Raw genomic sequence first — 26,661 nt, forward strand, 5'->3', positions numbered from 1 at the left:
TTCTGCTTTGTTTGGCTTCGGGCTAGAACATTCAATTTCTTTTCATTTATAACATCAGCAATCATCTCTTTCTTATCATCTGCACTACATCCACGCACATTCAAGCATCCCAGGTTTATATAGTTTTCTCATTTTTAGTAAATGCGTACAGGAGATGGAGTCACTAGCCCATTGCTACCGGCATTTTAGTCGCCTCATACGACTCGCATGGCTTACGGAGGAAAGATTCTTTTCCACTTTCCCATGGACAATAGAGAAGGAAAAAAAACAATAACAAGAGCTGTTAAGAAAAAGAAGAAAAAAACCTAGATGTGTGTACGTATATATATACATGCACGTGCGTGCCTGTGTAGTGTTACCTAAGTGTAAGTAGGAGTAGCAAGATATACGTGTTATCCAGAGTGTTTATGAGACAGAAGAGAGACACCAGCAATCCTACCAACATGCAAAACAGTTACAGGTTTCTGTTTCACAAGCATCTGGCAGGACGCCAGAACCTCCCTGGGTGGTTGCTGTTTACCAACCTACTATATATATATATATATATATATATATATATATATATATATATATATATATATATATATATATATATATATATATATATATATATATATGTGTGTGTGTGTGTGTGTGTGTGTGTGTGTGTGTGTGTGTGTGTGTGTGTGTGTGTGTGTGTGTGTGTGTGTGTGTGTGTATGTGTGGTACCGAATATGTAAAACTGGTTAATTAGCAAGAACTCATTTAAAATTAGGTCTTTTCTGAAATTTTCTCTTAATTTTGTACCAAAAGAATCTTAGAAAACTTACCTAACCTTATTATAACAAGAACAATTTATTTTAGCCTAACCCAACTAAATATATTTTAGATTTGTTTACAATAATTTAATACTAAACAAACACAGTGAAATATATTTTTTTCGTTATGTTCAGAATGATTTTTGCGAAATTATTGCATACACAAATTTTCACTTGTCCTATATCGGCAAGATGAGCGTTGCTATTTAAGCCAAGATCGCAAGTTTACCTATTCGGCACGATATATATATATATATATATATATATATATATATATATATATATATATATATATATATATATATATATATATATATATATATATATATATATATATATATATATATATGTCGTGCCGAATATGTAAAACTGGTCAATTAGCAAGAACTCATTTAAAATTAAGTCCTTTCTAAAATTTTCTCTTATACTATTAAAGATATATTTTTTTCATTAATGTTAATGTAAAAATTTTTAATTTTGCACCAAAAGAATCTTAGAAAACTTACCTAACCTTATTATAACAAGAGCAATTTATTTTAGCCTAACCCAACTAAATATATTTTAGAATTGTTTACAATAATTTAATACTAAAACGAAGGAACACTGCAGAAGGCCTACTGGCCCATGCGAGGCAGGTCCAAGTCTCCTACCGGCTTAAGCCAATGCACCCAACCTAGTCAGGTCAGGTCACATTGACTTAAGGGAGGAACACGGCAACCGACCTGGTAGCACAAGCTATCAGGTCCAACTCACACCCACCCACATCCACTCATGTATTTATCCAACCTATTTTTAAAGCTACACAACGTTCTGGCCTCTATAACTGTACTCGGGAGTTTGTTCCACTCATCCACAACTCTATTACCAAACCAGTACTTTCCTATATCCTTCCTGAATCTGAATTTTTCCAACTTAAAACCATTGCTGCGAGTCCTGTCTAGGCTAGATATTTTCAGCACACTATTTACATCCCCTTTATTTATTCCTGTCTTCCATTTATACACCTCAATCATATCCCCCCTAATTCTACGTCTTTCTAGAGAGTGCAGATTCAGGGCCCTTAGTCTATCCTCATAGGGAAGGTTTCTGATACATGGGATCAACTTTGTCATCCTCCTTTGTACATTTTCCAGAGCATTTATATCCATTCTGTAATACGGTGACCAAAACTGTGCAGCATAATCTAAATGAGGCCTAACCAAGGATGTATAGAGTTGAAGAACAACCTGAGGACTTTTATTATTTATACTTCTAGATATGAAGCCAAGAATTCTGTTAGCTTTATTGCGAACACTAATGCACTGTTGTCTTGGTTTTAGATTACTGCTAACCAGAACTCCTAAATCCTTTTCTCAGTGGTGACGTGTACTTAGCTCTGTGAAGACCTGTTTGTGTGCTCTCTGTGAATCTGAACCAGGATGCCCTCTCTTGAGCAACTTTACCAGCAGCTGAGAGAAGAGCTCAGAGTTGCTAAGATGGAGATACGGCGATTAACGGAGGAGAACAAGAGGATTCGTAGTAATCCTTCTGTTGTGAGTCCCCAGGTTAAGAGGGGAGCTTGGTCAGTGGCCGGGCAACATGGAACCAAGCTGAAGATCAAGAAAACGGTTGGAGAGGCAGAAACAACGAGAAACCAGAAGACTACCGTGGAAACTTCCAACTCATTCTCGGTGCTACCTGACGAATGTGAGTGTTCTACTGGGAATGCCACAACGAGCACCAAAGAAGCATTGGCAGACGTGAGTAAGACATCCCTAGAAACCCCAACGAAGACCATCGAGAACGTCTTGACGAATTCTACAAGTGGTGTAATGCTACCTGGCGAATGTGAGTCGACTACTCGGAGCATCACGACGGACGACGCCAAGGAAGGTAAAAACATTGTTGTTGTTGGGGATAGCCAGATTAGGTACATGGATAGGGCATTCTGCTTGAAGGATAGGAGTAGGAGGCAGAGAGTGTGTTTTCCTGGGGCTGGGATGAAGGATATTGTTAGCCGTCTGGATGACATCATGAGAGGTAATGGGAGCAATCCTATTATCTGTCTCAGTGCTGGAGGCAACGATGTTGGCAGACGTAGGAGTGAGGACCTGATTAGCAGGTATAGGTCAGCAATAGAGATAATTAGGAGGAAGGGTGGGAAACCTGTCATATGTGGCATTTTGCCAAGGAGAGGAGTTGGAAATGAATGGTTGTCCAGAGCAATTGGTGTCAATTGCTGGCTGGACAAATACTGTAAGGAAAATGCGGTAACATTCATTGACAACTGGGACCTCTTCTATGGCAGAAATGACATGTATGCCAGGGATGGGGTTCACTTATCTAGGTGTGGGGTGGGAGCACTGGCCAACGCAGTGGAGGGAGCTGTTAGGTCTTTAAACTAGGAATAGTTAGTGGTATGGGTTTTGGCGGGAAAACTGTGAAGTCGCAGGGTAGTAATATGAGTACTAGGAGAACTAGTAATAGGCAAAATGAGGTGGATATTGGAAAGCCAGTGGCACTAATTGACAAGGACAGTAATAGGTTTAGTGGAATAACAGAAAGGAGCAGGAAGGGTAAAGAGAGAGGAGGGTCTTTAAATATTTATTACACAAATAGTCGCAGTGCTAGGAATAAGATGGACGAGTTGAGACTAGTTGCTAGTGCAGGTAACATAGATGTATTTGCCATTACTGAGACGTGGTTTAATTCAAAAAGTCGGGACATGCCTGCAGAATGTCACATTCAGGGTTTTAAATTGTTCCAAGTAGATAGAAGTATCGGGAAGGGGGGTGGGGTGGCATTGTATGTCCGAGATCGCTTGAACTGTTGCATAAAAACGGGTATTAAGTCTGAAGTAACACATACAGAGTCTGTTTGGATAGAATTTTCAGAGGGGCATGAAAAATTAATTTTAGGTGTGATATACCGTCCCCCAAATTTAGATAGGGACCAGGGGAGACTACTATGGGAGGAAATTGTTAGGGCCACAAGGCACGATAATGTAGTAATTCTAGGAGACTTTAACTTTAGTCATATTGATTGGAATTTCTTGACTGGGAATTTAGAATCATACGATTTCTTAGAAGTAGTTCAGGATTGTTTTTTGAAGCAGTTTGTGACAGAACCTACAAGGGGTAATAACCTGCTTGACTTAGTTCTGGCAAACAATGAATCCCTTGTTAATAATTTAGAAGTTTCAGAGGAACTGGGTGCTAGCGACCACAAATCAATTACATTTAGAATTGAATGGAAGTATGATAGTAGGGATAACTCAGTAACAGTCCCAGATTTTCGCTTAGCAGATTACGATGGGCTTAGAGAACACTTATCATCTGTTGACTGGGGTAACGAAGAGAGCTATCAATATGACAGTTTTCTGAACACAATACATGCTGCTCAAAGAACGTTTATCCCTTATAAGGAAATTAGATCAAATAGAAATGACCCAAAATGGATGAATAATAGGCTGAAATATCTACTAGGGCATAAGAAAGGAATTTATAGGCGTATCAAAAGAGGCGAGGGTCATCTTATGAATCAGTATATTGACATTAAGAGGGACATTAAAAAGGGGATAAGAAAAGCTAAAAGGGACTATGAAATTAAAGTTGCTAGGGATTCTAAAACTAACCCAAAAAGTTTTTTCCAGGTATATAGAACAAAAGTCAGAGATAAGATAGGTCCCCTTAAAAATAACTATGGGCATCTTACTGACAAAGAGAATGAAATGTGCTCGATTTTAAATAATTATTTTCTCTCGGTTTTTACACAGGAAGACACTAATAATATTCCGGTAATTAATTTTTATAGTGGATCAGAAGAAGATAAATTATGTAACATCACAGTCACTAGTGAAATGGTTGTGAAGCAGATAGACCGACTGAAGCAAAATAAGTCACCGGGTCCTGATGAGGTTTTTTCAAGGGTTCTTAAGGAATGCAAAATGGAAGTCTGTGAACCATTAACTAATATTTTTAATTTATCTCTTCAAACAGGTGTAGTGTCTGATATGTGGAAGATGGCTAATGTAATTCCTATTTTTAAAACAGGGGACAAGTCGTTACCGTCAAATTACCGCCCAATAAGCCTGACCTCAATTGTAGGCAAATTACTAGAGTCAATTATAGCTGAGATTATAAGAAGCCATCTCGATAAGCATAGCTTGATTAATGATACTCAGCATGGATTCACAAGAGGCCGGTCTTGTCTAACTAATTTATTAACTTTCTTCAGTAAAGCTTTTGAGGCTGTTGACCACGATAAAGAATTTGATATTATTTACTTAGATTTTAGTAAGGCATTTGATAGAGTTCCGCACCAAAGACTGTTGAAGAAAGTAGCAGCTCATGGCATTGGGGGAAGGGTGCTCTCGTGGATCGAATCATGGCTCACAGACAGGAAGCAGAGAGTGTCCATAAATGGGGTTAAATCCGAGTGGGGATCAGTAACAAGTGGCGTTCCACAGGGATCAGTCTTGGGCCCGTTGTTGTTTATAATATATATCAATGATCTTGATGAAGGAATTACTAGTGATATGAGCAAATTCGCCGATGACACGAAGATAGGTAGGATAATTGATTCAAACGTAGATGTTAGGGAACTTCAGGAGGATTTAGACAAACTCTACTCTTGGTCAGAAAAGTGGCAGATGCAGTTCAATGTAGATAAATGCAAGGTTCTGAAGCTCGGGAGTGTCCATAACCCTAGCACTTATAAGTTAAATAATGTAGAACTTAGCCATACAGATTGCGAAAAGGACTTGGGGGTTATGGTAAGCAGCAACCTTAAACCAAGACAGCAATGCCTAAGCGTACGTAATAAGGCAAATAGATTACTGGGATTTATATCAAGAAGTGTAAGCAACAGAAGTCCAGAGGTCATACTGCAGCTTTATACATCATTAGTAAGGCCTCACCTAGATTATGCAGCTCAATTCTGGTCTCCATATTACAGAATGGACATAAATTCGTTAGAAAACATTCAGCGTAGGATGACTAAATTAATACATAGCATTAGAAATCTTCCTTATGAAGAAAGATTGAAGACTCTTAAGTTACATTCACTTGTTAGACGAAGAATGAGGGGAGACCTGATCGAAGTGTATAAGTGGAAGATAGGTATTAATAAAGGGGATATTAACAAGGTCTTGAGGATATCTCTCCAAGAGAGAACCCGCAGTAATGGATTTAAATTAGATAAGTTTAGATTTAGAAAGGACATAGGAAAGTATTGGTTTGGAAATAGGGTAGTTGATGAGTGGAACAGTCTACCTAGTTGGGTTATTGAGGCTAGGACTTTGGGTAGTTTCAAATTTAGGTTGGATAAGTACATGAGTGGGAGGGGTTGGATTTGAGTGGGACTTGCACATCGGAGCTTATTTCTTGGGTGGCATTGAAAATTGGGTTGGTCAAATGTTTGTTAGTGGGATGAATTGTAAAGGACCTGCCTAGTATGGGCCAACAGGCCTGCTGCAGTGTTCCTCCTTTCTTATGTTCTTATGTTCTTATGTTCTTATGTTCTCCTATTATTTATGCTTCTTGATATGAAGCCAAGGATTCTATTAGCTTTATTGCGAACACTTATGCACTGTTGTCTTGGTTTCAGATTACTGCTAACCAGAACTCCTAAATCTTTTTCGCAATCCGTAATATTAAGATCTACATTATTTAGTTTATATGTGGCATGGTTATTGTCCTGTCCAACATTTAGAACTTTGCATTTGTCTATATTAAACTGCATCTGCCACTTCTCCGACCACTGCATCAGTCTATTCAAATCTTCCTGGAGTGCTCGAATGTCCTCGTCAGAATGAATTCGACGGCCTATTTTGGTGTCATCGGCAAACTTGCCGATGTCGCTCTTTATGCCCTCATCTATGTCGTTTATGTAGATTGTGAACAGCAGGGGGCCCAACACTGACCCCTGTGGAACACCGCTCGTGACGCTTCCCCACTCTGATTTCTCCCCATTTATGCAAACTCTCTGCTGCCTATTTGTCAACCATGCCTCTATCCAGGAAAAAATTTCTCCTCCTATTCCATGTGCCTTAATTTTCCTCAATAGTCTCTGATGTGGGACCCTGTCAAAAGCCTTACTGAAGTCCATATACACAATATCATATTCATTACCATGATCTACCTCCTCAAATACCTTAGTGAAAAAAGTTAATAAATTCGTAAGGCAGGAACGCCCCTTTGTAAAACCATGCTGAGATTCGTTGATTAATTTATGCTTTTCAAGGTGGCTACGAACTGCCTCGGCAATTATTGATTCCATAAATTTTCCCACTATGGAGGTTAGGCTTATTGGTCTATAGTTCGAAGCTAAGGACCTGTCACCTGCTTTGAAAATAGGTATCACATTTGCCATTTTCCACTTATCTGGCACCATGCCAGTTTGTAGTGATATGTTGAAAAGATTAGCCAAAGGTTTGCTAAGCTCCTCTTTACATTCCTTTAGAACCCTTGCATACAGTTCATCAGGGCCTGGGGATTTGTTAGGTTTTAATTTATCTATTTGCCTAAGGACCATGTCACTTGTGACCCTAATCGTGCACAGTTTATTATCGTCCTGTTCTACATAATTTATCATTTCTGGAATATCGCTGGTATCCTCCTGTGTAAAAACTGAGAGGAAGTATGTGTTAAAAATTCTACACATTTCCTTATCACTGTCAGTGAGCTGACCCGAGGAACTTTTGAGTGGGCCTATCTTGTCCCTGATCTTACTTCTGTATACCTGAAAGAATCCTTTTGGGTTAGTCTTCGATTCTCTTGCAACTTTAACCTCATAATCTCTTTTTGCTTTTCTAATTCCCTTTTTTATTTCTCTCTTTAACTGAATATATCGATTTCTTAATTGCCCCTCTCCTCTTTTGATTTGCCTATATATGCCTCTCTTTTGACCAATCAGATATTTTAATCTATTGTTCATCCATTTAGGATCATTTTTGTTTGATCTGATTTCCCTATTTGGAACATAATTTGACTGAGCAGCTAGAACTATGCCCTGGAAAGCATCATATCGGCAACCATCACCACCTACCTGACCCTTAGTCAGGTCATTCCAGTTCAGCCCACCTAAGTAATTTTTCAGTCCTATGAAATCAGCCAAGCGAAAGTCAGGGACGGAGACTTGATTGCCATTATTAGGGGAATTCCATGATATATTAAAACTGAGTGATTTGTGATCACTTTCCCCAAGCTCATCATTAACCTCAAGATTATTAATTAGTGTTTCCCTACTGGCAAGAACCAAGTCAAGGAGGTTATTTCCCCTAGTTGGCTCTGTCACAAACTGTTTTAAAAAACAATCCTGGATCGTATCAAGAAAGTCACCTGACTCTAAATTTCCTGTCAAATTGCTCCAGTCAATCTGTCTATAGTTGAAATCTCCCATTAGCACAACATTTTCGTATGTAGATGCCTTACGAATTTCGTCCCATAGAAGTTTACTGCACTCCCTATCAAGATTTGGGGCCCTGTAAATCACACCCAAAATTAGTTTTTCTCGGCCCTCGAGAAGCTGTAACCAAACAGATTCAGTGGCTGACGCTTCTAATTTTATATCTTGTCTAACACAACAATTTAAATTGTCTCTGACATACATCGCTACTCCACCACCTTTCCTGTTGACCCTGTCAGTGTGGAATAATTTATAGCCTTGTATGTGACATTCAGAGGGCATCTCTCTATCTTTCAGATTGAGCCAGGTCTCTGTTATAGCAATAATATCTATGTTTCCTGCACTTGCAATTAATCTTAGCTCATCTATCTTATTTCTTACACTCCTGCTATTAGTATAGTAAACCTTAAGGGAGCTAGTCCCTTGCTGCCCTCTGCTGTCCCCCTTTGTTTGCTGACCTGATCTATTGTCTTTATTTATAACTTCATGCTGAATGCCTTTTATACATTTACTGTTTCCAACCCTAGTGTTGCAACCTGCTTGTTTCCCACACACACCCATACCTCTATCTTCTATCAGTTTAAAATCATAGGCATTTCACCAATGGCCTTCTCAATCGAGTCTGCAAGTGCTACCACCCCAGCCCCAGAGAGATGTACCCCATCCCTTGCATACATATCATGTTTGCCATAAAAGTTGTTCCAGTTGTCAATGAATGGGATTGCAAGTTCCTTGCAGTATCTGTCTAGCCAGCAATTTACACCAATTGCCCTAGACAACCATTCATTTCCTACTCCCCTTCTAGGCAAGATGCTACATATGATTGGGATCCCTCCCTTAGACTTAATGAAATCTATAGCTGACCTGTACTTATCTAGCAGCTCTTCTCTCCTACCCTTCCCAATATCATTTCCACCAGCACTGAGACAGATAATGGGCTTGTTCCCATTACCTGACATGATATTATCCAGCCTGTTGACTATGTCCCCAACACCAGCTCCAGGGAAGCACACTCTATCTCTCATCTTCTTATTCCTATTACAAAAAGCACGGTCAATATATCTTACCTGAGAGTCACCAACCACAAGAATGCGCTTACCTCCATTAGCAGGGGCAGTAGTACCCTTACCTTCACTGGCCACTGAAGTACATTCATCCTGAAGAACAGAGAAGCGATTTCCTACCTTCAGATCTTCACTCTTAACTTTCCTTACTCTGATGCTCCTCCCATTACTGTGAACCACTCGCCACTTGTAGCAGGTGCTGGACTGCACCTCACTGCTGGTAGCCGTTGCTACCTCCCCACCTACAGCCTCCTCACAGCGAGAGACAGACTGCACCTCACTGCTAGAAGCCTCATTCCCCACAACTCCAGCCACCTCACACTCTCTCCCAGACCCATTGAGGTGGACCTTCAGCCTCCTAATCTCCTCCACCAAGACAATATGTTGGCAATTAGTGTTTTTATTAATTTTTTTTACTCCAAAGATTACTATTGTTATGATTATTTCATTCTAAATACTCAACATGGCAAGTTCTGTGACGACTAAAGTGAAGAGCACAGAGTTGTTGCTGCTCAGTTGCCTCTGGGCTGTCAACAGTGATAGGTGTTTGTCACACGCTCACTCTGGGTTATCAACAATGATAGGTGTTTGCAACACGCTCACTCTGGGTTATCAACAATGACAGGGGTTTGCAACACGCTCACTCAGGGTTATCAACAATGATAGGTGTTTGTCACACGCTCACTCTGGGTTATCAACAATGATAGGTGTTTGCAACACGCTCACTCTGGGTTATCAACAATGATAGGGGTTTGCAACACGCTCACTCTGGGTTATCAACAATGATAGGGGTTTGCAACACGCTCACTCTGGGTTATCAACAATGATAGGGGTTTGCAACACGCTCACTCTGGGTTATCAACAATGATAGGGGTTAGCAACACGCTCACTCTGGGTTATCAACAATGATAGGGGTTTGATACACGCTCACTCTGGGTTATCAACAATGATAGGGGTTTGATACACGCTCACTCTGGGTTATCAACAATGATAGGGGTTTGCAACACGCTCACTCTGGGTTATCAACAATGATAGGGGTTTGCAACACGCTCACTCTGGGTTATCAACAATGATAGGGGTTTGCAACACGCTCACTCTGGGTTATCAACAATGATAGGGGTTTGCAACACGCTCACTCTGGGTTATCAACAATGATAGGGGTTTGCAACACGCTCACTCTGGGTTATCAACAATGATAGGGGTTTGCAACACGCTCACTCTGGGTTATCAACAATGATAGGGGTTTGCAACACGCTCACTCTGGGTTATCAACAATGATAGGGGTTTGCAACACGCTTACTCTGGGTTATCAACAATGATAGGGGTTTGCAACACGCTCACTCTGGGTTATCAACAATGATAGTGGTTTGCAACACGCTTACTCTGGGTTATCAACAATGATAGGGGTTTGCAACACGCTCACTCTGGGTTATCAACAATGATAGTGGTTTGCAACACGCTTACTCTGGGTTATCAACAATGATAGGGGTTTGCAACACGCTCACTCTGGGTTATCAACAATGATAGTGGTTTGCAACACGCTCACTCTGGGTTATCAACAATGATAGGGGTTTGCAACACGCTCACTCTGGGTTATCAACAATCATAGGGGTTTGCAACACGCTCACTCTGGGTTATCAACAATGATAAGGGTTTGCAACACGCTCACTCTGGGTTATCAATAATGATAGGGGTTTGCAACACGCTCACTCTGGGTTATCAACAATGATAGGGGTTTGCAACACGCTCACTCTGGGTTATCAACAATGATAGGTGCTTGCAACACGCTCACTCTGGGTTATCAACAATGATAGGGGTTTGCAACACGCTCACTCTGGGTTATCAACAATGATAGGGGTTTGCAACACGCTCACTCTGGGTTATCAACAATGATAGGGGTTTGCAACACGCTCACTCTGGGTTATCAACAATGATAGGGGTTTGCAACACGCTCACTCTGGGTTATCAACAATGATAGGGGTTTGCAACACGCTCACTCTGGGTTATCAACAATGATAGGGGTTTGCAACACGCTCACTCTGGGTTATCAACAATGACAGGGGTTTGCAACACGCTCACTCTGGGTTATCAACAATGATAGGGGTTTGCAACACGCTCACTCTGGGTTATCAACAATGATAGGGGTTTGCAACACGCTCACTCTGGGTTATCAACAATGATAGGGGTTTGCAACACGCTCACTCTGGGTTATCAACAATGATAGGGGTTTGCAACACGCTCACTCTGGGTTATCAACAATGATAGGGGTTTGCAACACGAAATTTGATCCAACAAAAATGATCCCAAATGGATGAACAAAAGATTAAAACATCTCATTGGTTAAAAGAGAGGGATATATAGGCGCATCAAAAGAGGGAATGGGCAGTTAAGAAATCAATATATTCAATTAAAGAGAGAAATAAAGAAAGTAATAACAATAGCCAAAAAAGGATTATTAGGCTAAGGTTGCAAGGGATTCAAAGACTAACCCAAAAGGGTTCTTTCAGGTATACAGAAGTAAGATTAGGGACAAGATAGGCACACTTAAGAGTAACTCTGGTCAAATCACTTACAGTGATAAGGATATGTGTGAAATTCTCAGTACCTACTTCCTCTCAGTTTTCACCCAGAAAAATACTAGCGATATTCCTTAAATAACAGATTATTTAGAACAGGACGATAATAAACTATGCACGATTGCAGTAACTATTTACAAGGCAGGTGACAGGTCGTTGGGTTCGAACTATAGATCAATAAGCCTTACCTCCATAGTGGGAAAATTTATGGAATCAATAATTGCCGAAGCAATTCGTAGCCATCTTGATAGACACAGATTTATTAATGAATCTCAACACGGTTTTACAAAGGGGCGTTCCTGTCTTACGAATTTACTAACTTTTTTCACTAAGGTGTTTGAGGAGGTAGATCATGGCAATGAATATGATATTGTGTATATGGACTTCAGTAAGGCTTTCGATAGAGTTCCATATCAGAGGCTATTGAGGAAACTTAAAGCACACGGAATAGGAGGAAAAAATTTTTCCTGGATAGAGGCATGGCTGACAAATAGGCAGCAGAGAGTTTGCATAAATGGGGAGAAATCAGAATGGGGGCACGTCACAAGCGGTGTTCCTCAGGGGTCAGTGTTGGGCCCGTTGTTGTTCACAATTTACATAAACGACATAGATGAGGGAATAAATAGCGACATAAGGAAATTTGCTGATGACACCAAAATAGGCCTTCAAATTCATTCTAATAAGGACACTAGAGCACTCCAGGATGATTTGAGTAGACTGATGCAATGGTCGGAGAAGTGGCAGATGCAGTTAAATATAGACAAATGCAAAGTTCTAAATGTTGGACAGGAAAATAACCATGCCATATATAAACTAAATAATGTAGATCTTAATACTACTGATTGCGAAAAGGATTTAGGAGTTCTGGTTAGCAGTAAGCTAAAACCAAGAAAGCAGTGCATTAGTGTTCGCAATAAAGCTAACAGAATTCTTGGCTTCATATCTAGAAGTATAAATAATAGAAGTCCTCAGGTTGTTCTTCAACTCTATGTATCCTTGGTTAAGCCTCATTTAGACTATGCTGCTCAGTTCTGGTCACCATATTACAGAATGGATATAAATGCTCTAGAAAACGTACAGAGGAGGATGACAAAGATGATCCCATGTATCTGAAATCTTCCCTATGAGGATAGACTGAGGGACCTGAACCTACACACTCTCGAAAGGCGCAGAATTAGGGATTATATGATCGAGGTGTAAAAATGGAAAACAGGAATAAATAAAGGGGATGCAAATAGCGTGCTGAAAATTTCCAGCCAAGACAGGACTCGCAGCAATGGTTTCAAGTTGGAAAAATTCAAATTCAGAAAGGATATAGGAAAGCACTGGTTTGGTAATAGAGTTGTGGATGAGTGGAACAAACTCCCGAGTACAGTTATTGAGGCTAAAACGTTGTGTAGTTCGAAAAATAGGTTAGATAAATACATGAGTGGGTGTGAGTTGTACCTGACAATTTGTGCTACCAGGTTTGATGCCGTGCTCCTTCCTTAATTAAGTGGAAGTGACCTTACTAGGTGGGTCATTAGGCTAATCCGGGGGGCACATGGACCTGTTTCGCGTGGGTCAGTGGGCCTGCTGCGGTGTTCTTTCTTTCTTATACTCTTATGGTCTTATGAGTGGGTGTGGGTGGGTGTGTAATGGACCTGACTAGCTACTAGGTCGGACGCAGTGCTAATCCCATAAGTGACGTGTCTGACCTCACTAGGTCAGGGCATTGACTTAAGCCGGTGGGGAGAATTGGAGCTGCCTCGCATAGACCAGTAGACCTGTTGCAGTGTTTCTTATTTCTTATGATCTTATTAGTGTGATGGATTTGTGAAGGACCTGCATAGTATGGGCCAACAGGCCTGCTGCAGTGTTCCTCTTTTCTTATGTTCTTATGATGTTTTTACTGTATGGGATGACAGTTACGGCAGCTTTGATACATTCTTTGAGAATCTTAACTATCTTATTCCCTCCATATAGTTCAATGTTGTATGTGAAAAATGAGCATCTAGTCCTTGATGTTCTAGTCACCAAAAATAACGCTCAGGTTAAATTATCAGTTTATATGTTGCCCACTCACACTGCCAACTATGTTCATTTTATAGCCACCACTTAATTCAGATTAAAAAGAGCACCATCTCAAGACTGTTCTTACGTGCATTCAGGATATGCAGCTCCTCAAAGTTAGACTAAGAAAAAGAAATCCTTAGAACACACTTCTCCAAATTAAGATACCCTGGCTAGTTTATTAAGCAACGAGAAAAGAAAACAAACATTAACTATTACAAAACCTCAGATCAAAATATCTAATGCTTTGGGGATTAGCGTGGACGGTTACAAAGCATGGCTTGCTTCTGCAGTGTTTTAAAAATTGAGGTTGGAGAGTTGAAGGAGGAGGTCTTGCTTCTCCAGGAGGAGATTAGGAGGCTGAAGGTCCACCTCAATGGGTCTGGGAGAGAGTGTGAGGTGGCTGGAGTTGTGGGGAATGAGGCTTCTAGCAGTGAGGTGCAGTCTGTCTCTCGCTGTGAGGAGGCTGTAGGTGGGGAGGTAGCAACGGCTACCAGCAGTGAGGTGCAGTCCAGCACCTGCTACAAGTGGCGAGTGGTCACAGTAATGGGAGGCGCATCAGAGTAAGGAAAGTTAAGAGTGAAGATCTGAAGGTAGGAAATCGCTTCTCTGTTCTTCAGGATGAATGTACTTCAGTGGCCAGTGAAGGTAAGGGTACTACTGCCCCTGCTAACAGAGGTAAGCGCATTCTTGTGGTTGGTGACTCTCAGGTAAGATATATTGACCGTGCTTTTTGTAATAGGAATAAGAAGATGAGAGATAGAGTGTGCTTCCCTGGAGCTGGTGTTGGGGACATAGTCAACAGGCTGGATAATATCATGTCAGGTAATGGGAACAAGCCCATTATCTGTCTCAGTGCTGGTGGAAATGATATTGGGAAGGGTAGGAGAGAAGAGCTGCTAGATAAGTACAGGTCAGCTATAGATTTCATTAAGTCTAAGGGAGGGATCCCAATCATATGTAGCATCTTGCCTAGAAGGGGAGTAGGAAATGAATGGTTGTCTAGGGCAATTGGTGTAAATTGCTGGCTAGACAGATACTGCAAGGAACTTGCAATCCCATTCATTGACAACTGGAACAACTTTTATGGCAAACATGATATGTATGCAAGGGATGGGGTACATCTCTCTGGGGCTGGGGTGGTAGCACTTGCAGACTCGATTGAGAAGGCCATTGGTGAAATGCCTATGATTTTAAACTGATGGAAGATAGAGGTATGGGTGTGTGTGGGAAACAAGCAGGTTGCAACACTAGGGTTGGAAACAGTAAATGTATAAAAGGCATTCAGCATGAAGTTATAAATAAAGACAATAGATCAGGTCAGCAAACAAAGGGGGACAGCAGAGGGCAGCAAGGGACTAGCTCCCTTAAGGTTTACTATACTAATAGCAGGAGTGTAAGAAATAAGATAGATGAGCTAAGATTAATTGCAAGTGCAGGAAACATAGATATTATTGCTATAACAGAGACCTGGCTCAATCTGAAAGATAGAGAGATGCCCTCTGAATGTCACATACAAGGCTATAAATTATTCCACATTATTCCACACTGACAGGGTCAACAGGAAAGGTGGTGGAGTAGCGATGTATGTCAGAGACAATTTAAATTGTTGTGTTAGACAAGATATTAAATTAGAAGCGTCAGCCACTGAATCTGTTTGGTTACAGCTTCTCGAGGGCCGAGAAAAACTAATTTTGGGTGTGATTTACAGGGCCCCAAATCTTGATAGGGAGTGCAGTAAACTTCTATGGGACGAAATTCGTAAGGCATCTACATACGAAAATGTTGTGCTAATGGGAGATTTCAACTATAGACAGATTGACTGGAGCAATTTGACAGGAAATTTAGAGTCAGGTGACTTTCTTGATACGATCCAGGATTGTTTTTTAAAACAGTTTGTGACAGAGCCAACTAGGGGAAATAACCTCCTTGACTTGGTTCTTGCCAGTAGGGAAACACTAATTAATAATCTTGAGGTTAATGATGAGCTTGGGGAAAGTGATCACAAATCACTCAGTTTTAATATATCATGGAATTCCCCTAATAATGGCAATCAAGTCTCCGTCCCTGACTTTCGCTTGGCTGATTTCATAGGACTGAAAAATTACTTAGGTGGGCTGAACTGGAATGACCTGACTAAGGGTCAGGTAGGTGGTGATGGTTGCCGATATGATGCTTTCCAGGGCATAGTTCTAGCTGCTCAGTCAAATTATGTTCCAAATAGGGAAATCAGATCAAACAAAAATGATCCTAAATGGATGAACAATAGATTAAAATATCTGATTGGTCAAAAGAGAGGCATATATAGGCAAATCAAAAGAGGAGAGGGGCAATTAAGAAATCGATATATTCAGTTAAAGAGAGAAATAAAAAAGGGAATTAGAAAAGCAAAAAGAGATTATGAGGTTAAAGTTGCAAGAGAATCGAAGACTAACCCAAAAGGATTCTTTCAGGTATACAGAAGTAAGATCAGGGACAAGATAGGCCCACTCAAAAGTTCCTCGGGTCAGCTCACTGACAGTGATAAGGAAATGTGTAGAATTTTTAACACATACTTCCTCTCAGTTTTTACACAGGAGGATACCAGCGATATTCCAGTAATGATAAATTATGTAGAACAGGACGATAATAAACTGTGCACTATTAGGGTCACAAGTGACATGGTCCTTAGGCAAATAGATAAATTAAAACCTAACAAATCCCCAGGCCCTGATGAACTGTATGCAAGGGTTCTAAAGGAATGTAAAGAGGAGCTTAGCACACCTTTGGCTAATCTTTTCAACATATCACTACAAACTGGCATGGTGCCAGATAAGTGGAAAATGGCAAATGTGATACCTATTTTCAAAACAGGTGACAGGTCCTTAGCTTCGAACTATAGACCAATAAGCCTAACCTCCATAGTGGGAAAATTTATGGAATCAATAATTGCCGAGGCAGTTCGTAGCCACCTTGAAAAGCATAAATTAATCAACGAATCTCAGCATGGTTTTACAAAGGGGCGTTCCTGCCTTACGAATTTATTAACTTTTTTCACTAAGGTATTTGAGGAGGTAGATCATGGTAATGAATATGATATTGTGTATATGGACTTCAGTAAGGCTTTTGACAGGGTCCCACATCAGAGACTATTGAGGAAAATTAAAGCACATGGAATAGGAGGAGAAATTTTTTCCTGGATAGAGGCATGGTTGACAAATAGGCAGCAGAGAGTTTGCATAAATGGGGAGAAATCAGAGTGGGGAAGCGTCACGAGCGGTGTTCCACAGGGGTCAGTGTTGGGCCCCCTGCTGTTCACAATCTACATAAACGACATAGATGAGGGCATAAAGAGCGACATCGGCAAGTTTGCCGATGACACCAAAATAGGCCGTCGAATTCATTCTGACGAGGACATTCGAGCACTCCAGGAAGATTTGAATAGACTGATGCAGTGGTCGGAGAAGTGGCAGATGCAGTTTAATATAGACAAATGCAAAGTTCTAAATGTTGGACAGGACAATAACCATGCCACATATAAACTAAATAATGTAGATCTTAATATTACGGATTGCGAAAAAGATTTAGGAGTTCTGGTTAGCAGTAATCTGAAACCAAGACAACAGTGCATAAGTGTTCGCAATAAAGCTAATAGAATCCTTGGCTTCATATCAAGAAGCATAAATAATAGGAGTCCTCAGGTTGTTCTTCAACTCTATACATCCTTGGTTAGGCCTCATTTAGATTATGCTGCACAGTTTTGGTCACCGTATTACAGAATGGATATAAATTCTCTGGAAAATGTACAAAGGAGGATGACAAAGTTGATCCCATGTATCAGAAACCTTCCCTATGAGGATAGACTAAGGGCCCTGAAACTGCACTCTCTAGAAAGACGTAGAATTAGGGGGGATATGATTGAGGTGTATAAATGGAAGACAGGAATAAATAAAGGGGATGTAAATAGTGTGCTGAAAATATCTAGCCTAGACAGGACTCGCAGCAATGGTTTTAAGTTGGAAAAATTCAGATTCAGGAAGGATATAGGAAAGTACTGGTTTGGTAATAGAGTTGTGGATGAGTGGAACAAACTCCCAAGTACCGTTATAGAGGCCAGAACGTTGTGTAGCTTTAAAAATAGGTTGGATAAATACATGAGTAGATGTGGGTGGGTGTGAGTTAGACCTGATAGCTTGTGCTACCAGGTCGGTTGCCGTGTTCCTCCCTTAAGTCAATGTGACCTGACCTGACTAGGTTGGGTGCATTGGCTTAAGCCGGTAGGAGACTTGGACCTGCCTCGCATGGGCCAGTAGGCCTTCTGCAGTGTTCCTTCGTTCTTATGTTCTTATGTTCTTATGTTCTTATACTTCCTCTCAGTTTTTACACAGGAGGATACCAGCGATATTCCAGTAATGATAAATTATGTAGAACAGGACGATAATAAACTGTGCACGATTAGGGTCACAAGTGACATGGTCCTTAGGCAAATAGATAAATTAAAACCTAACAAATCCCCAGGCCCTGATGAACTGTATGCAAGGGTTCTAAAGGAATGTAAAGAGGAGCTTAGCACACCTTTGGCTAATCTTTTCAACATATCACTACAAACTGGCATGGTGCCAGATAAGTGGAAAATGGCAAATGTGATACCTATTTTCAAAACAGGTGACAGGTCCTTAGCTTCGAACTATAGACCAATAAGCCTAACCTCCATAGTGGGAAAATTTATGGAATCAATAATTGCCGAGGCAGTTCGTAGCCACCTTGAAAAGCATAAATTAATCAACGAATCTCAGCATGGTTTTACAAAGGGGCGTTCCTGCCTTACGAATTTATTAACTTTTTTCACTAAGGTATTTGAGGAGGTAGATCATGGTAATGAATATGATATTGTGTATATGGACTTCAGTAAGGCTTTTGACAGGGTCCCACATCAGAGACTATTGAGGAAAATTAAAGCACATGGAATAGGAGGAGAAATTTTTTCCTGGATAGAGGCATGGTTGACAAATAGGCAGCAGAGAGTTTGCATAAATGGGGAGAAATCAGAGTGGGGAAGCGTCACGAGCGGTGTTCCACAGGGGTCAGTGTTGGGCCCCCTGCTGTTCACAATCTACATAAACGACATAGATGAGGGCATAAAGAGCGACATCGGCAAGTTTGCCGATGACACCAAAATAGGCCGTCGAATTCATTCTGACGAGGACATTCGAGCACTCCAGGAAGATTTGAATAGACTGATGCAGTGGTCGGAGAAGTGGCAGATGCAGTTTAATATAGACAAATGCAAAGTTCTAAATGTTGGACAGGACAATAACCATGCCACATATAAACTAAATAATGTAGATCTTAATATTACGGATTGCGAAAAAGATTTAGGAGTTCTGGTTAGCAGTAATCTGAAACCAAGACAACAGTGCATAAGTGTTCGCAATAAAGCTAATAGAATCCTTGGCTTCATATCAAGAAGCATAAATAATAGGAGTCCTCAGGTTGTTCTTCAACTCTATACATCCTTGGTTAGGCCTCATTTAGATTATGCTGCACAGTTTTGGTCACCGTATTACAGAATGGATATAAATTCTCTGGAAAATGTACAAAGGAGGATGACAAAGTTGATCCCATGTATCAGAAACCTTCCCTATGAGGATAGACTAAGGGCCCTGAATCTGCACTCTCTAGAAAGACGTAGAATTAGGGGGGATATGATTGAGGTGTATAAATGGAAGACAGGAATAAATAAAGGGGATGTAAATAGTGTGCTGAAAATATCTAGCCTAGACAGGACTCGCAGCAATGGTTTTAAGTTGGAAAAATTCAGATTCAGGAAGGATATAGGAAAGTACTGGTTTGGTAATAGAGTTGTGGATGAGTGGAACAAACTCCCAAGTACAGTTATAGAGGCCAGAACGTTGTGTAGCTTTAAAAATAGGTTGGATAAATACATGAGTAGATGTGGGTGGGTGTGAGTTAGACCTGATAGCTTGTGCTACCAGGTCGGTTGCCGTGTTCCTCCCTTAAGTCAATGTGACCTGACCTGACTAGGTTGGGTGCATTGGCTTAAGCCGGTAGGAGACTTGGACCTGCCTCGCATGGGCCAGTAGGCCTTCTGCAGTGTTCCTTCGTTCTTATGTTCTTATGTAGAGGATCCCAGAATGGGATCGATATAATCAGACCAATTAATATTCTGTGTTTCTATGTCCATGTGGGTTATTACTGAATACTGACAAATGTTCATAACACCTTAGTTATCCACTGAAAAATACATATACACTTCTCCGTGTATGTTACTAATGTAGTTAGCACTAATGTTTTTTTTTTAAATAAAATAAACTTTGTGATATTTAGACTGATTTGTAGTGAGTTACAAAGCAAAAACTTATAAACTAAGCAAGGTACATACATAACTGCAGGAATTCTCTCTTTATTGCAGGAGAGAATCTCTTGAGAAGTCGGAGAGATGCTTCAACTTCCCAACACTTTCACTTGTTGCAATAAAGTATGGAAGTTCAGCCATGAATATTCTCTTTCTATAATCCTCTGAGTACTGCTGGGGAATCTGCTCTGTATCTCTGTCTGCCTCTCTTTCTCTCTCTCTCTCTCTCTCTCTGCTGTTTTATTTATTGTTACTGCTAAGATTATATATCCCTCAGCGTTAAAATTAGTATACATATATTAATTGCTCTTACTACAAATGTAGTAATTGTGGTATATAGTGTAATAGTAGTAATATTCGAAGTAGTAGTATCTTCGTAAGCCCTGGAAATTAGAACCTATGAACTCTGATAAAGGATAAGGCTGTCCAGGCGCTGGGACTCGGAGAGAGTCTAGCAGATGGATGCCAACCAGGAGGAAGCAAGCAGCCAGGGAAATGGCACGGCTGGCAATAGTAGGAGAGGCAAGTGTCGGTCATGCTTACAGCTTCGTTGTCTCAACTCTAATGGTTTCCTCTGCAAACATGGTAGTTGCCCAGGATCAGGATGTCCTCCTGTGGAAAGTGATGATCCAGAGCCACCTCTGGCACCTGAACCCACTCCAACAGATCTCATCTCATCAGACAATATCTTGGAAGCAATTAAAGCAACAGGTACCAGAACACTCACACATATTCCCAAAGCAGCCCGTCAACACGCAGCTGGGAAACTTACAGACCTCCTGAAAAAAGTAAACGATGGTTCCACTATCTTAAATGCTCCACCAACCACCAAGGCATGGCACAACTAGCTAGTTTTTGGCAATGTCTGCTTAGCTGTGCCGGAAAGAAGGGGAAAGAGACTAGCCTCAATGATAATTAAATCCTTAAGAGATTTTCCTAGTGCTGATAACCTCATTCGCCATCCCATCAATACAAAAAGGGAGAAGCAGAACCCCCACTCACTCCACTGACAGTGAAAAAGTCAGAGTCCAGGTGAGCAAGAAAATTGAAGAGGGCAACACAGTGGGGGCAATCAGAATTATTACCAGTGAAGATACAGTTCCCCCAGGGATGCTGACACGTCTGAAGCACTTAGAGGACAACACCCTGCCAGGGAAACCAGGGGCACCAACAGTTCCAACACCTCTGTCCACACTGTGGAACCATTGGTTGTGGAAGACTCAGACATTTACAAAGCAATAATGTCATTTCCATCTGGCTCTGCTGGGGGTTACACTGGAATAAGGCCACAGCATTTAAAGGAAATGATTAATCCAGTTATTGGGGAAATTGCAGAGACACTGCTTTCAGAGATCACAAGGTTCGTCAACAATTCCTTGGCTGGTCTGATTCCTGATGAAATTAGACCTTTCATTTTTGGTGCAACACTTTGTGCACTTAAAAAAAAGGATGGACGAATTCGGCCAATTGCAGTAGGCAGCACGTTACACCGCCTCGTATCCAAAGCTGCTGTCCGAAGTATTCGTGCACAGGCAGCCATGATGCTTCAACCAAACCAGCTTGGCTTTGGGGTCTTTCAAGGAAGTGAAGCAGCGGTTCGTGCAACAAGGGCGTATATCATCAACCTGCCTGGGGACAATGCAGTGGTAAAATTAGATTTCAAGAATGCATTCAATCTCCTGAAAAGAGACGGGGGATTAGCAGCAGTACAAGAACATTTCCCTGGTCTTTTCCCTTTTGTTGCAGCTGGGTATAGCATGGAATCAATGCTTCTCTTTGGAGAGCATGAAATCACATCATCGGAGGGTGTTCAACAAGGAAATCCTCTTGCACCATTTCTCTTCTGTATAGCAGTTAGGGAAATCACAGTCAGACTGACCAGCGAGCTAAACATCTGGTTCCTAGATGATGGCACACTAGCAGGTACAAAGGAGTCCCTCCTACATGATCTTACACAGGTAATGACACGGGGACATGAAATGGGTTTCATCCTGAATCCATCCAAATGTGAAATCATCTCAGTCAATCAACAAGTGATAAATGCAGTGAGATCCAAACTACCAGGAGCAGCAGTCATTGCCCCCACATACAGTGTCTTGCTAGGAGCACCTCTGGGAAGCAATGCCATTGACACAATTCTCAGAAAGAAATTGGAAGAGTTAAGGAGAATGGAACAACGAATAGGCAATCTTGACACCCACGATGCCTTGTACCTTCTCACAAAGTGCTTGAGTCGGCCCAGGTTGACATATTTCCTAAGATGTGTACCTTCATATGATAACCCTATACTGCACGAATATGACAGTATCCTGTGGCAGATTTTCACGAAAGTACTTAACCTTACTCTAGAAGACGGGCAGTGGAACCAAGCTACACTTCCAGTCAGACTAGGAGGCACTGGTGTCCGCAAGTCATCACAGATTGCACTACCTGCTTTTCTGTCCTCATGTATTGCATCTAAAGGGCTTGTAGCAGCGATTCTCCCTGAACATCTTAGGGACAAGATTGGAGTCCAGGACCAAAAGTTCATTGACGGAGCCATGATCTGGGATAATCTAACGGGCTCTGAAACCAGACCTGCTCCTCCCAACAACTACAAACAATCGCACTGGGATGGTCCAATAGTGGAAAATATAGCCTCAAAAATGCTTCAGAGTGTGTCAGCAAAGGATAGAGCCCGCCTCCTGGCAGTGAGAGCACCTCATGCAGGGGATTTTCTGTTGGCTGTTCCCAACTCCAGCCTTGGCACAAGCCTTGACCCACAGACCATCCGCATCGGTGTTGCCCTTCGACTTGCCTCCCCTATTCTCGCCGAACGCAGGTGTATTTGTGGCAGTCAAGCAGCAGACCGATTCGGATACCACGGTCTTGTGTGCCACACATCCGAGGGAAAGATTGCAAGACATGAGGACATTAATAACATTATCAAGAGGAGCCTCACAACAGCTGGATGCCCAGCAGTAAGGGAGCCACCCCAGCTATGCAGATCTGATGGCAGCCAGAAGCGTCCAGATGGTATCACCCTTCAAGCCTGGACAGATGGGAAGCAGGTGGTGTGGGACTATACATGTGCATCTACCTTGGCTGATACCTATCTCCAATACACCAGGGAGGAAGGAGGGGCAGCTGCCAGCTTCAGGGAGTCCCAAAAGTCTAGAACATATGGAGAACTTGCCCATCATTATATGTTTGTTCCCAAAGGCTCAGAGACCCTTGGCTCATGGGGAAAGAATTCATCTAAATTCCTTAAGGAGCTGGGAAAAAGACTCATCAAGGTAACTAGGGATCCCAGGGCAGCTAGTTTTCTGTTCCAGCGGCTCAGTGCCGCTGTTCAAAGGGGTAATGCCTGCTGTATTTTGGGCACACGCCCCAGCTCTGAGGAGCTGGATGAGATTTTCTCCTTATAATCGGTGATACACAGGTAACAACATGTACCGTATATCCTACCTTTATATCAACAATGTATCTCTTAAATCTTTTGTACCATATTATGTTATATATATATATATATATATATATATATATATATATATATATATATATATATATATATATATATATTTGTATATATAATATATTTATATATATTTATATATATGATGTATATTTGTATAATATATATATATATATATATATATAATGTATATTTGTATATATTCTTTCTTTCAACACACCGGCCGTATCCCACCGAGGCGGGGTGGCCCAAAAGGAAAAACGAAAGTTTCTCCTTTTACATTTAGTAATATATACAGGAGAAGAGGTTATTAGCCCCTTGCTCCCGGCATTAAATATATATATATATATATATATATATATATATATATATATATATATATATATATATATATATATATATATATATATACAAAATGACTGTCTCCCAAAAAGGCGGGGTGGCCCATGAAAGAAATACTTTCATTATTCACTCCATCACTCTTTTGCCATAGATGCACTTGCACTACAGTTATAAAACTGCAACATTAAAATCCCTCCTTCAGAGTGCAGACATTGTACTTTACATCTCCAGGACTCAAGTCCGGCCTGCCGGTTTCCCTGAATCCCTTCATTAATGTTATCTTGCTTACACTCCAAAAGCACGTCAAATTCTAAAAAGCATTTGACTCCATTTGCTCCTATCTAACATGCTGACGCATGCTTGCTGGATGTCCAAGCCCCTCGCACACAAAACATCCTTTACTCCCTCCTTCCAACCTTCCTTAGGTCGACCCCTACCTCGCCATCCCTCCACTACAGACTTATACAATCTCGAAGTCATTCTATTTTGTTCCAGCCTCTCTACATGTCTCAACCACCTCAACAACCCCTCCTCAGCCCTCTCGATATTAGTTTTGGTAATCCCACATCTCCTCCTTATTTCCAAGCTATGAATTCTCTGCATTATATTCTCACCACACATTGCTCTCAGACATGACATCTCCACTGCCTCCAGCCTTCTCCTAGTTGCAACATTCATCACCCATGCTTCAAACTCATATAAGAGCGTTGGTATACCTGTACTCTCACACATTCCTTTCTTTGTTTCCACGGACAAAAGTTCTTTGTTTACACATATTCCTAAGTGCATCACTCACCCTTTTCCTCTCATCAGTTCTATGATTCACGACATCCTTCATAGACCCATCTGCAGACATGTCCACTCCTAAATATTTGAATACATTCACCTCCTCCATACTCTCTCCCTCTACTCTGATATCCAGTCTTTCGTTATCATTTTTTTTGTTATTCTCATCACCTTAATCTTTCCTGCATTCACTGTTAATTTTCTTCCTTTACATACCCTACCAATCTCATCCACCAACCTCTGCAACTTCTCTTCAGAATCTCCCAAAAGCACAGTGTCATTATCAAAGAGCAACTGTGACAACCTCTCACTTTGTGTTAGATTCCTTATCTTTTAAACCCATATCTCTTGCTAACACCCGAGCATTCACTTCTTTTACAACCCCACCTATAAATATATTGAACAACAATAACCATGGTGACGTCACACATCTTTGTCTAAGGCCTACTTTTGCTGGGAAATAATCTCCCTGTCTCTTATTTACTCTAACCTGAGCCTCTCTATCCTCGTAAAAAATCTTCACAGCTTTCCCTAACCTACCTTCTATTCCATACATTTACAACATCTGCCACATCGCCTTTTCCAAATCCATAAATTCCACGAAATTATCTTTACTCTTATCTAAATACTGTTCATCCATATGTTTCACTGTAAACACCTGGTCTACACACCCCCTACCTTTCCTAAAGCTTCCTTGTTCATCTGCTTTTCTACTCTCCGTCTTACTCTTAATTCTTTCAGTAATAACTCTACCATACTCTTTACCAGGTATACTCAACAGACTTATTCCCCTATAATTTTTGCACTCTCTTATGTACCCTTTACCTTTATACAATGGAACTATTCATGCTCTTCCAATCCCTAGGTACCTTACCCTCTTCCATATATTTATTGAATAAAAGACCAACCACCACAAAACTATATCCCCACCTCCTTTTATCATTTCTATCTTTATTCAATCTATCCCAGCTGCCTCACGAACTTTCCCCACACTCACAACTGGCTCTTCCTCATGCCTACAAGATGTTATTCCTCCTTGCCCTATGCACGAAATCACAGCTTCCCTATCTTCCTCAACATTTAACAATTCCTCAAAATATTCTCTCCATCTTCCCGATACCTCTAACTTTCCACTTAATAACTTTCCTGTCAAATCCATTCGTTCCCTAAGCTTCCTCAACTTATTAATCTCATTCCAATTTTTTTTCTTTTTTTCAATAATATTTGTTGATAACATCTCACCCACTCTCTCATTTGCTCTCTTTTTTCATTGCTTCACCACTTTCTCAACCTCTCCTTTTATCTCCATATACTCCTCCCTCCTTGCATCACTTCTACTTCGTAAAAACCTCTCATATGCTAATTTTTTCTCTTTTACTACTCTCTTTACATCATCATTCCACTAATAGCTCTTCTTCCCTTCCGCACCCACTTTCCTGTAACCACAAACTTCTGCTGAACACTGTAACACTAAATTTTTAAACCTACCCCATACATCTTCGACCCCATTGCCTATACTCTCACTGGCCCATGTATTCTCCAATAGTTGCTTATATCTTACCCCATCTACCTTCTCCTTTAATTTATAAACCTTCACCTCTCTGTTACATGCTACTTCTATTTTTCTTGTATCTCATCTACCTTTTACTGTCACTGTAGCTACAACAAAAAAGTGATCTGGTATATCTCTGGTCTAAAACACTGGTCCAGTGGTTTAGAGCGACGTGAATTTTCGCTCGCCATGAGGAGGGCTAAAACAACAAGGGTTCGATCCTCCTACTGGCCGCAGTGGTGTTATTGATTAAATACCACTTGTTAGTGGTCACAATAACAAAAACAACTGTGAGAG

The sequence above is a fragment of the Cherax quadricarinatus genome, chromosome 6, assembly GCF_038502225.1.
Source record: "Cherax quadricarinatus isolate ZL_2023a chromosome 6, ASM3850222v1, whole genome shotgun sequence".
NCBI classification, from domain to species: Eukaryota; Metazoa; Arthropoda; class Malacostraca; order Decapoda; family Parastacidae; genus Cherax; species Cherax quadricarinatus.